This window comes from Gavialis gangeticus, unplaced genomic scaffold (genome assembly GCF_001723915.1).
Source record: "Gavialis gangeticus isolate Ggan-Ray unplaced genomic scaffold, GavGan_comp1, whole genome shotgun sequence".
NCBI classification, from domain to species: Eukaryota; Metazoa; Chordata; order Crocodylia; family Gavialidae; genus Gavialis; species Gavialis gangeticus.
The window spans coordinates 3,951,525-3,961,151 of NW_017729013.1; positions in this window are offsets into that span (position 1 = coordinate 3,951,525).

A 9,627-nucleotide genomic window follows, 5' to 3' on the forward strand; every position below is an offset into this window, starting at 1 on the left:
GGTCCCTTCCAGCCCTAATGTCTACGAAATCTATGAAATCTCCTTGTGGCCTCTTCACATATATATACTTGGTGAAATATAATAGTGCAGTTAATTCTTCAATGTTCTTAGCATATCAGGGTTTATTGACCTGTTTGAGGTTCTTGCGCTCTTAACTCTTCCATTGAGTATTTCCACAGCAGTGATTGTTGTTGTTTTCCATATCCTTAATCCAGCTAAAACAGCAGTTGAACTTATCCTAATTCACAACCTAATTGTCTTGCACTGATGGCTAATTAAGTGTTCAAAGAAGTGATAAATTAGGCAGGTGGAACATAACAATACAAGCAATTAGTCAGTCTAACTAAATCCAAATCTTGAAATCCATGTACAACAGGATGACGGGAGAGTAGGAAGGAATAAAGTATTTTCCACAGTTGAGACACAAATTTAGGGACTTCAGCCATGGTATTTATACCCTGCAATAGTTTTGGCTTTCATAGGCTGTTGTTGCAGAAGCAGTTCTTCTTTGGTGGTTATTAGAGAAGCTCTTGAGTTCTGACGTCAAACCTTGTAACTGGAAGAGACGGCTTCTATTTTCAGGTGGAACTAGTTGGATAGATGATCTCACCAGTGTGTGTGTTTAGGCCTCTGAGAAGTCTGCAACAGCTAAAAGTAGATGACGTGGCATCCCATTTACTCCTCCTGAAGGTGAAGTTTGTTCTTTTCTACATCATAACCTCTTTGGGCCCCACTTATTGATATGGACAGTAACTTGTAATAATATGAATGCATGCAAAATGAAACCCCCAAAGTGTGGTGAGTTTCATCGTCTGCCTATACAGATAATGCTTCTGGAAAATCTTATCATTTAGGAATCTTCTAACCTGAGGAGTCTTGCAAAGCATACTCCCTGAAAATGGTCCTGCAGGTCAGATCACTAGAAATGCATGACATAGTCCTGTTCCTTTGAAATGCTTCTGCTCTGCCTATCACTATTGACCCTGAACATCCTTAATTAAGGCCTGATCCTAATAAATTGGCATAGATTATTGTTACTAAATCAGGGGCTTAACTCTTATAAATTAATCTACTGACTCCAAAGCAGATACTGATATGAAAAGGGGCTGCAAGATTGCATCCACTGGTTCAATTATTAATCCTTTACCAATCCTTTTCCTCAGTGGAACTTTGTGGAAAGACTTCTCTCTTTATAGAGTGCAGCTAGGGATTACCAACATCTGTAAGCACTCTGTGGCTGGCAAATTACACTGACACACCCTTGAGAAGTTTGACTGGCAAAGCTTTACTAAATGTACCATTATGTGCTCTCCAAAAAAAAGGTTTGTGTAATACAATTTTGCATGCCTGCCACCAATCAGTCTTCCTGTTGGAATCTTAGCTGCAATGAAATACTAATGTTAGTCACTTAGGCCTTTGCAGGTGTTCTAGTTCCATAAGTGGTCTTATGAAATAGTTAATAATTCTAACAATAAATAAATTAGTTCACCTCAACCAGACCTTTGTCAGTTATCCATTTTTCTGTCAAACTTATAAAAACCAAAAGTGACAGTTAAAGTGATATTCTCTGTTTTGTGCAAAGATTTTGAATGCTTGACAAAACCTGATAGGGCGAGATTTGAAAGGAACACTGTGGTACCTAAAATTACATTCAACATTAGGTCCTAAAAATTCCCACCTAACCCTGGAAATGTCCATATTCTCTAAGTGCTAAACCAGTTTAAGTGATCAGAAACTGGTTTAAACCTGTAAAAGAACAGATGTTCAGTGCACATAAACCAGTTGAAAATGGCTGAAACCTGTTTGAGATAAACCTGGTTGAATGTAGTATCAGACTTAACTGATTTGGGTCAAACCAGTTTATTCAATGTCTGTCCCAGACCCGTTGCTGGTTTAAATTAAATTAGAATCCTCCAGCATCCCAGTTGCTTTGCAACTCTGGGCAGGACTCTGCTCTCTGCTCCACAGCACAGCTGGCCCCTCCTCTCTGCTCCCTGGCTGGAGCTCAGCAGAGACTGCAGGCATCTGCCTGGCTTCCCCTTGCTCCCTACTCCCCTCCCTGCTAAGCAGGGATTACCCCATCCCCTCTGCCTTACACAGATACCTCTCAGCATTAACTAGCAGATCACATGCTGGCTACAGTCCATGCTGTAGGAGATGAGACAAAGGCAGAATCAACAGGTAACTGGTAATGTTCCTCTGTTGTTTTCTTAATGGGCTGATAAATACTGAGTTAGGGGTGATGAACACTGTATTATCAACTGCCTGCTGGGCTGGTCAGGGGAGGGGGGACTCCCTAATCAGGGTGTCCTGCTGAGGCCTGGCCACATCCCCCCTCAGCTCAGCACTATAGAAGGGAAGGGAGGGCTCCTCCAGCGCAACCCAGCTTCTAGCACGTACATTGCCACTACATTGTAGGCATGTACTGGCATTTCTTTAGTCCGGAGGGGATATCTGTGCAGTTATAAACTGATTTAATAGATTTCATAGACATTAGGGCTGGAAGGGACCTCAGGAGATCATCAAGTCCAGCCCCCTGTCCCAGGGCAGGAAGTCAGTTGGGATCAAAGGATCCCAGCAAGATAGATGTCCAAATGTCTCTTGAATGAGTCCAGAGCAGGTGCTTGCACCGCCTCTGGAGGCAGTCTGTTCCAGGCCTCAGGAACTTCAGTAAAGAAGTTCTTCCTTATGTTCAGCTTGAAACAGTCTTGGAGGAGTTTGTGACTGTTTGACCTTGTCATCCCTTGGGGTGTTCTGGTGAACAAGTTAGACTAACCTGCCAAGACTGAATCAATTCAGGCTCAGGCTTTTTGAATATCTGTCATTAACCCAGTGGAGTTCCCTAGGTCAGTGTTGTTTCCATGTGTACCTGGTCATTGTCCTCACCCCCACTTATGTACAACAATGTAGATTCTCTAGATATTAATGATGTTTGGCTAATAGATAATAGTGACCTGAAGCAGTGCTTTCAGTTTGTAACTGCAAGAAGCAGGGGAAAAAATGTTACAGCCCATCAGAAACCCCTCTTTGCTAGGGCGGTGACCTGTGTACTCTCCCTTTACCAAGCAAGTCACAGCTTGCTTCCTAAATCCCAAACTTCTATTTGTTTTGCTGAATCAGCTGCTCTTTCCAACAAGAAATGATGATTCCTAAAATTAGAGAAGTTGAACTTCTATCCCTTTTTGTACTCTAATTGGTCTAGCTGGATTGTGTTAATTAGCTTTGATCAAGATTGTTTAATTAGCATGTCAGGTCAATTATGAAGGCTCTTCTGGGTTTTTTAGCAATGATGCCAACAGCGCATTATTGTATGTTTTGAGTGTTTCTAGTATGATCCCAGAATTAATGCAAAGAGATAAGATAAAATGTTTCGCAAGCATTTTGTAGGTCTTTTCTACCAGGCATCACTGGGACCCAAAATGGCTCTCTCCATTGCCTTTGTCATCATGAAGGCAGGGTTTATTCCTGGTGGCTAAAGCAGGTGAGAATAAGAGCATGGAGAGCTGTTGTCTATTAAAAAACCTGGCAGACAGGTAGTGGAATATAGTGAGTTGCATGCTTTCTGTCATATGCATAGAATGTGGGATTATAACAAATGCACCCCCTGCCTCTTTGAAATACTGTGTGATCCTCTGAAGGAAAATGCTGAGAGGTTCCTGGCTGTTTTTATATTTGCTTCACATTGATAACCTGTTGTAATAGACTTATTCATCAGAGATGCCTTACCTTGGCACAGAAGGCATCAATTAAATCAATACTACACATATATTTAAGTCTATATCACATTTTTTCATGTTCTAAATACTTGATTTATTTCTGCTAGTGTAGTTTTTCATCAAACCATCTTTCTACTTAATTGAGCTAATAACTTTACTCCTGTCCTCCTCTTTGTTCAGCCTGGCAAGCAATTTCCCAGCCCCATCTTACTACTCATATATCCACTTTTGATCTGGTTATTAGCATTTCATCTTGCTCGGCATTCAACATATTGTATTCAAGCCGAGCTTTATTTAAGGAAGTAATACCTTTTGGTGTGCTGGATGTCACACATTCCCTTTGCAATGTAACAATTTTATCTTCAGTTATTGCAAATTATTTGCTCTCCCTTTTCATTATTTTTTCCCACTTTAACTGGCATGTGACCTTTCATAAGAAGCTTTAAAGGAACTGCGAACGCAGAATGAAAATTGAGTTAAGCCTGGATTTATGTACTAAAGGCTCCTGCTAACCAAGTTAGCTAGGAAATTCAGTACAGAAATAGATATTCAACCTTTTTAAAGGAAAAAAAAAGAAAAAGAAATCTCTCTCTGAAATGTACTGGGCCTTTCCAGGTTTGCTCAAGTACCCACCAAGCACAACATCCTGTAATGAGACAGGCAAGAGAAAACTCATGGGCAGTAAACAATCATTGTGTCAATGTTGAAACAGCTGAGCATAGCATATTTTGACAAGAAAAGGTAGGGACAGGATATAAAAACACCACCAACCAGGGAACAATAAATTAAGAAGAAAGAATAATGTCAAACAGGAAGTCAATAGGAGACTTAACAGCAAAAGGATCGTGTTAGCAATCTTATTAGTCTCTTCCATGGATCTGATCAGAGAGGGCCAAAGGCCCATGCTGTCTGAGGGTGGGTTTGGCTTGCGTATATTCTTGCTCCAAAATATATCCTATTTCTTTTGGGCATTTGGCCAAACACCTTTGCCATAGCTACTATTAAAATAACAACAGATTTTCCTAAGATCAGAAACTCATAGCAAATTTCTTTAACAGCTGAAATCAGTAGGGTCATTTTTTTCCTACACTGTCTTTCAATACTTTCCATGATGGCTATCTGTCTATCTAGGTTCTTATACTATGCCCAGGATATTGGGCTGCCCTCTAAAACTGTCCAGTTTATATACAGAGATGTGACCCTTTCATCCCTTCAAGCTGCAAGGAACAGTTGTGAGGTATGCCTTTGGTGCCACTGTAAGAGGGCTATGGCAAAGAAATGGGGTTTTCAATTTGCTCTAATTCCTTCTGGAAATGATCTCTGGATCTATGGGCAAGTCACTGACAACCTCTCCAACTTACTTGATATAATTTGTTCATCTGTCAATACTCTTAGCCCACAACCTGGAATTTGACCTGATACTCAATAAGAGGTCATTGTGGATTGCATTGCTGAGTAGACTTCATGCCATTTTCCTAAAGCAGGTTTGCAGAAATGTTGCTGTCAGTTTGCCTATGTGTACTCTGTCCATTCCTCTAGCTAGCTTTAATCAAACAGACTAAAGGATTTAGGGCTGTGTGTAGATGAAAAGAAAAAGCGTGCATGCATGACACTTTAAAGTGGGCTAAATGCTTTTGCGCTGCTTGAATGGTGTCAGTGTTTGCACAACTCAACGGTGTATTGAGCATTCATTCCAGCTGCTGTAGGAAATTCAGTAGCATATTGCGCCTTAAATGACTTCGGGCACAGCAAAGTAAACCTCCTTTGAGGAGTTTTAGTTTGCTGCCCCTACAGCTGCAGAGCGAAGCACCAGGCTCCGTGCAGCTCCACAGCTCTGCAGGAAGCCCTGCAGACAGCCTGACACCATCCCGGGAAAGCGGCTCTGCCCAAGAAAACCCATCAGCCTGATCTCCCCCTCCCCAAAGCCTGCCTGCCTGAGCTGCCTCGGGGCCTGGTGCTTTCCTCCATGGCTGCAGTGACCACCTGAGCCGGATGCCTGCCAGCGGGTGCCACCTGGAGGGGGGGCTGCAGCTGATGTGGAGGGAAACACCAGCCCCACCCCACACCCACAGCCCAGGGACCTCCCTGCCCACCAGCAGCTTGCACTACCCTCCCTGCCCGAGAGGCAGGTAAGTCAGCAGGGTGTGTGCACGACACAGGGGGTATAGTCAGCCCTAAATTGGAGCAGTGTTTTTTAAAAAAAACCACTTCAATTTAGGGCCCTAGCTCTCTGGATTGCCAGATGTAAGTTGGACTGTTGTTTGTTTGTAGTAAATAAAAAAAAGAAAGGAAAAATGCTAAAGTTAGTATCATGCATAAGTTGGGAGGGAAAACAGCACTACTGACCCCTCTTGGTTTCTGTGTTTCCATCTCAGGCCCCTTGCTATCACTTTACTTGGGATATGACTATGGTTCCCTGTCCCATGAAAAACCAGGTCCTGGTTTTCAGTCTGAAGTGTATTAACAGTGACAACTCTGCCAGTCTGACTTTCTTCCAGTGATGGCAGTAGTGACCACGGAGCCAGGGAGCACTTAAAGTAAAGAAGAATTAACCAGAATGAGAGAAGAAAGCAGATGCTTAAACAAGACACTTATCAATTATTTAACTCTCTTTTATATGGGGATCCTGAAAGGGCTAACTGTCAGAGTAGTGCGATATACGTTCCACAGCATGCTGCGTGACCTTGTCTTTGAGTCGCATTGTATACCAATATTCACAGACCACTGCATGGTAGCTCCATATCTGTCATACAAATCTATTTCCAATATTAATAGATTTCTAAGGAAGAACAAAATATGGCCATTCTGAAGAGGGATTGCCTTTAGGCAATATAAAAATAAAGCACATTTTAATTTTCAAGATTCCTTCTTTCCCTCTAGTTATAACCTTTGCTGCAGTTACCACAGAAAAATGTTCCCTTTGGGTCTGATTTATGGCAATATATTAAATATACAACTCTGCATTATTATATGCAAATGCATTAAAGGGACATCAATGATCAAACTCTGAAAAATAGAGTAATATTATATGCTTCAGGGACTAAAGGATACCGCGTTACTCAAAATACAGTAACTATGGCAACAAATTAAAAGAACTTCCTCCCATTCTTCATTCCTTAAATTCATGCATATTACATTATCCTTATAACTTAATTTTGAAGGCCAAATAGATAGAAAAATCATGGATTCCAGCTCAGCCAGAGATATATATATTGGAGAAGTGAACGGTCACATCTAGACAATTCAGGCAGCATAGCCACATGTATTTTAGTTGCTCTTTCACAGTGGATGAATCGGAGAGTGATTTTGGGCAAGTGACTTTCACTTGAGTCCTTCTGTTGTTTTAAAACTGATTGGTGCTGTGAGCAGTTAATTTAAGGATTTTATTGCCAGCAGGTTCAGGTGGTAAAAAGTACAGCCTGTCCTTTCAGTGTTGCAATGGCTAGGGAAAAATTGTGCCTCTTGATTAATAAAGGCATCACTGTCGAACTTTCTTGGAACACTTTGGTTTTTCTAACACTCCAGTTCTTGTAACTGTGGTCAGTAAGGCCTCCTCTGTCCTATCTAATTAGCCTAGACGTTCTCTGGGGTATTACTTATCTTTCACTATATATGAGAACATCATCTAATTAGAATGAAACCATGGTTTACAGCGTCTGACTCCTGGTCATCTCATGAAACAAATCCTACTTCCTATGGGCTCCTTATATAAGGACAGCGAACCCCCTCCCCACACCTTTCATGGGTTATGCATTTTGAACCGCTGGTGAAAGCGTGAGTTAACTAAACTATTAATATTATTCCTTCAGTCACACATGTTGCCCAGTCTCCTTTGTCCGTTTGCATGAGTGAGGAATAGAAGTCTTTAAACTGTAATGCAAGCATATAGCATCATCACATAGTATTGAATTATCAGCTTCTACTTTTCTTATAGTGCTGGTTGTGAAAGGAAGCACATAATGAGGAAAATTACTTGAAAGATTACTGCTATCTTTCTGTAAAAGCTAAATGTATTTTCTAACTGAAAAAAGAAAGAAAGAAGAAAGAAAGGGTGAAATTACATGTTACACTTATACCAAACTAAGGGCACTTAAAATGTGAGCATCTGCACGTTAAGGCTTCTTACCACATGCTAAATGCCCTCCAAGCATCTGAAAGTCACACCACTTCAGGCAAGAATTAACTCTGGGCCATGCTACCAAGCTTGTGTTAGGGTAACTTCAGTCTGCACCATGACTGAAAAAGGGAGCAATCTGCAAAACTCCAGCATCCCAGGATGCACTGCTCCCAGCCTCCCATCCCCCACCTAGAGCAGGTATACAGACCCAGTGTCCTGGCTCCTAGCCACAGCCCTCTACTGGCAAGTCAGAGGTATGCAGGAAAGAAATGATATTAATCCTTAATGTGTGACTGCTCATAGTATGTTCTGATGTTAAGATTGCATACCATTCCACAGATGTAATACAGTCTGGGCGCATCTATGCATGCTCACGTCTACACATGCGTACCCATACTCAGCGGTGACTTACACTGACTTGAGCATAAATTTGATACCTGCATCATTCAGGTACCAAATTTATGCCTGATTAGTTACTGCACAGTAACACTGTGCTTTAACGTCTGCAGGTGTAGACACCAGCCTATTCCTGCTTACTGCGCACAGTAAGTTACTGTGCAGCAAGCAGGAATAGGCAGGCATCTACATGTAATTTTAAGGTGGTGTAAATGCATGTGTAGACGTGCCCTCTAAGAGTAACATGTAACTTTACTGAAAGAAACAAAGAAAGAAGGAAAGTCCCAACTGATTAATGAAAAATCTAGGTCTAGTAAACTGGAGGGTGGAAAACAAACAAGCCAGTTGATAACTGAACAAACAGCTCAGGAAAATGCTAAGTAAATCCATTACAAATGGACTAGCTAATAATATTTAACATAAGTAGCTGTTTTAAAATCAGCAGAGCTATAGCAGCTGACAAATATTAAATATAGAAAGTGAAGACTTTGATCAGTGTGAGCTGGTCCCCAATATCTTTGAGCTTTCTCTTGCAAACAAACCTGAATTTAAACATATTGAAAGCACTTTCAACTTGTGTTTTTGTTTTGCGGTCCCCTCCTTATTTTGCAAATATGTTTTTTAAAAGTTTGCACATAAACTTTTTGGGCCTACACCCCTCTAACTTTTTTTTTATTGAAAGCCACTTCATAAATACTCTCTCTTCAACAATGTAACTAGAAGACATTTTGATGTGTAAGAGCTCATAAAAATGGTTAATATGATAAAAGAAAAAGCTTGAAGGCAACGACATCTAAGGAGAGGCTGTCTGAAGAACCTGAAATCAGACAGAATAAAGAGAAGGCTAAAATGACAAACATGTTTGATCTTATATACTTAAAATAAAAATCATTTCTGAGACCTGTCTCATCCTATGAAGGAGCTGATCAACATCTGGAATTTAGATTCTTGTACCTATATTTGCCATTGAGAAAATTACACACTTCCCCTCTGCAGCTGAACTAATGCTGTTTCATAGTTAGTAGGGTTGGAAGGGACCTGAGCAGATCATCAATCCAACCCCCTGCCATGGCAGGAAAGAGTACTGGGGTCAAACGACCCCAGCAAGGTGTTCACCCAGCCTCCTCTTAAACATGCTCAGGGTAGGAGCCAGGACCACTTCTCTTGGAAGTTGGTTCCAGATCCCAACCACCCTGACAGTGCAGTAGTGCCTCCTGATGTCTAGCCTGAATCTACCCTTCGCCAGCTTGTGACTGTTATTTCTTGTCACTCCTGGTAGCGCTCGGGGGAACAGGGACTCCCCCAGTGCCTGCTGGTCCCCTCTGACTAGTTTGTAAATGGCCACTAGATCCCCCCTCAGCCTTCTCTTGTGGAGGCTGAACAGGTTCAGGTTCCGTA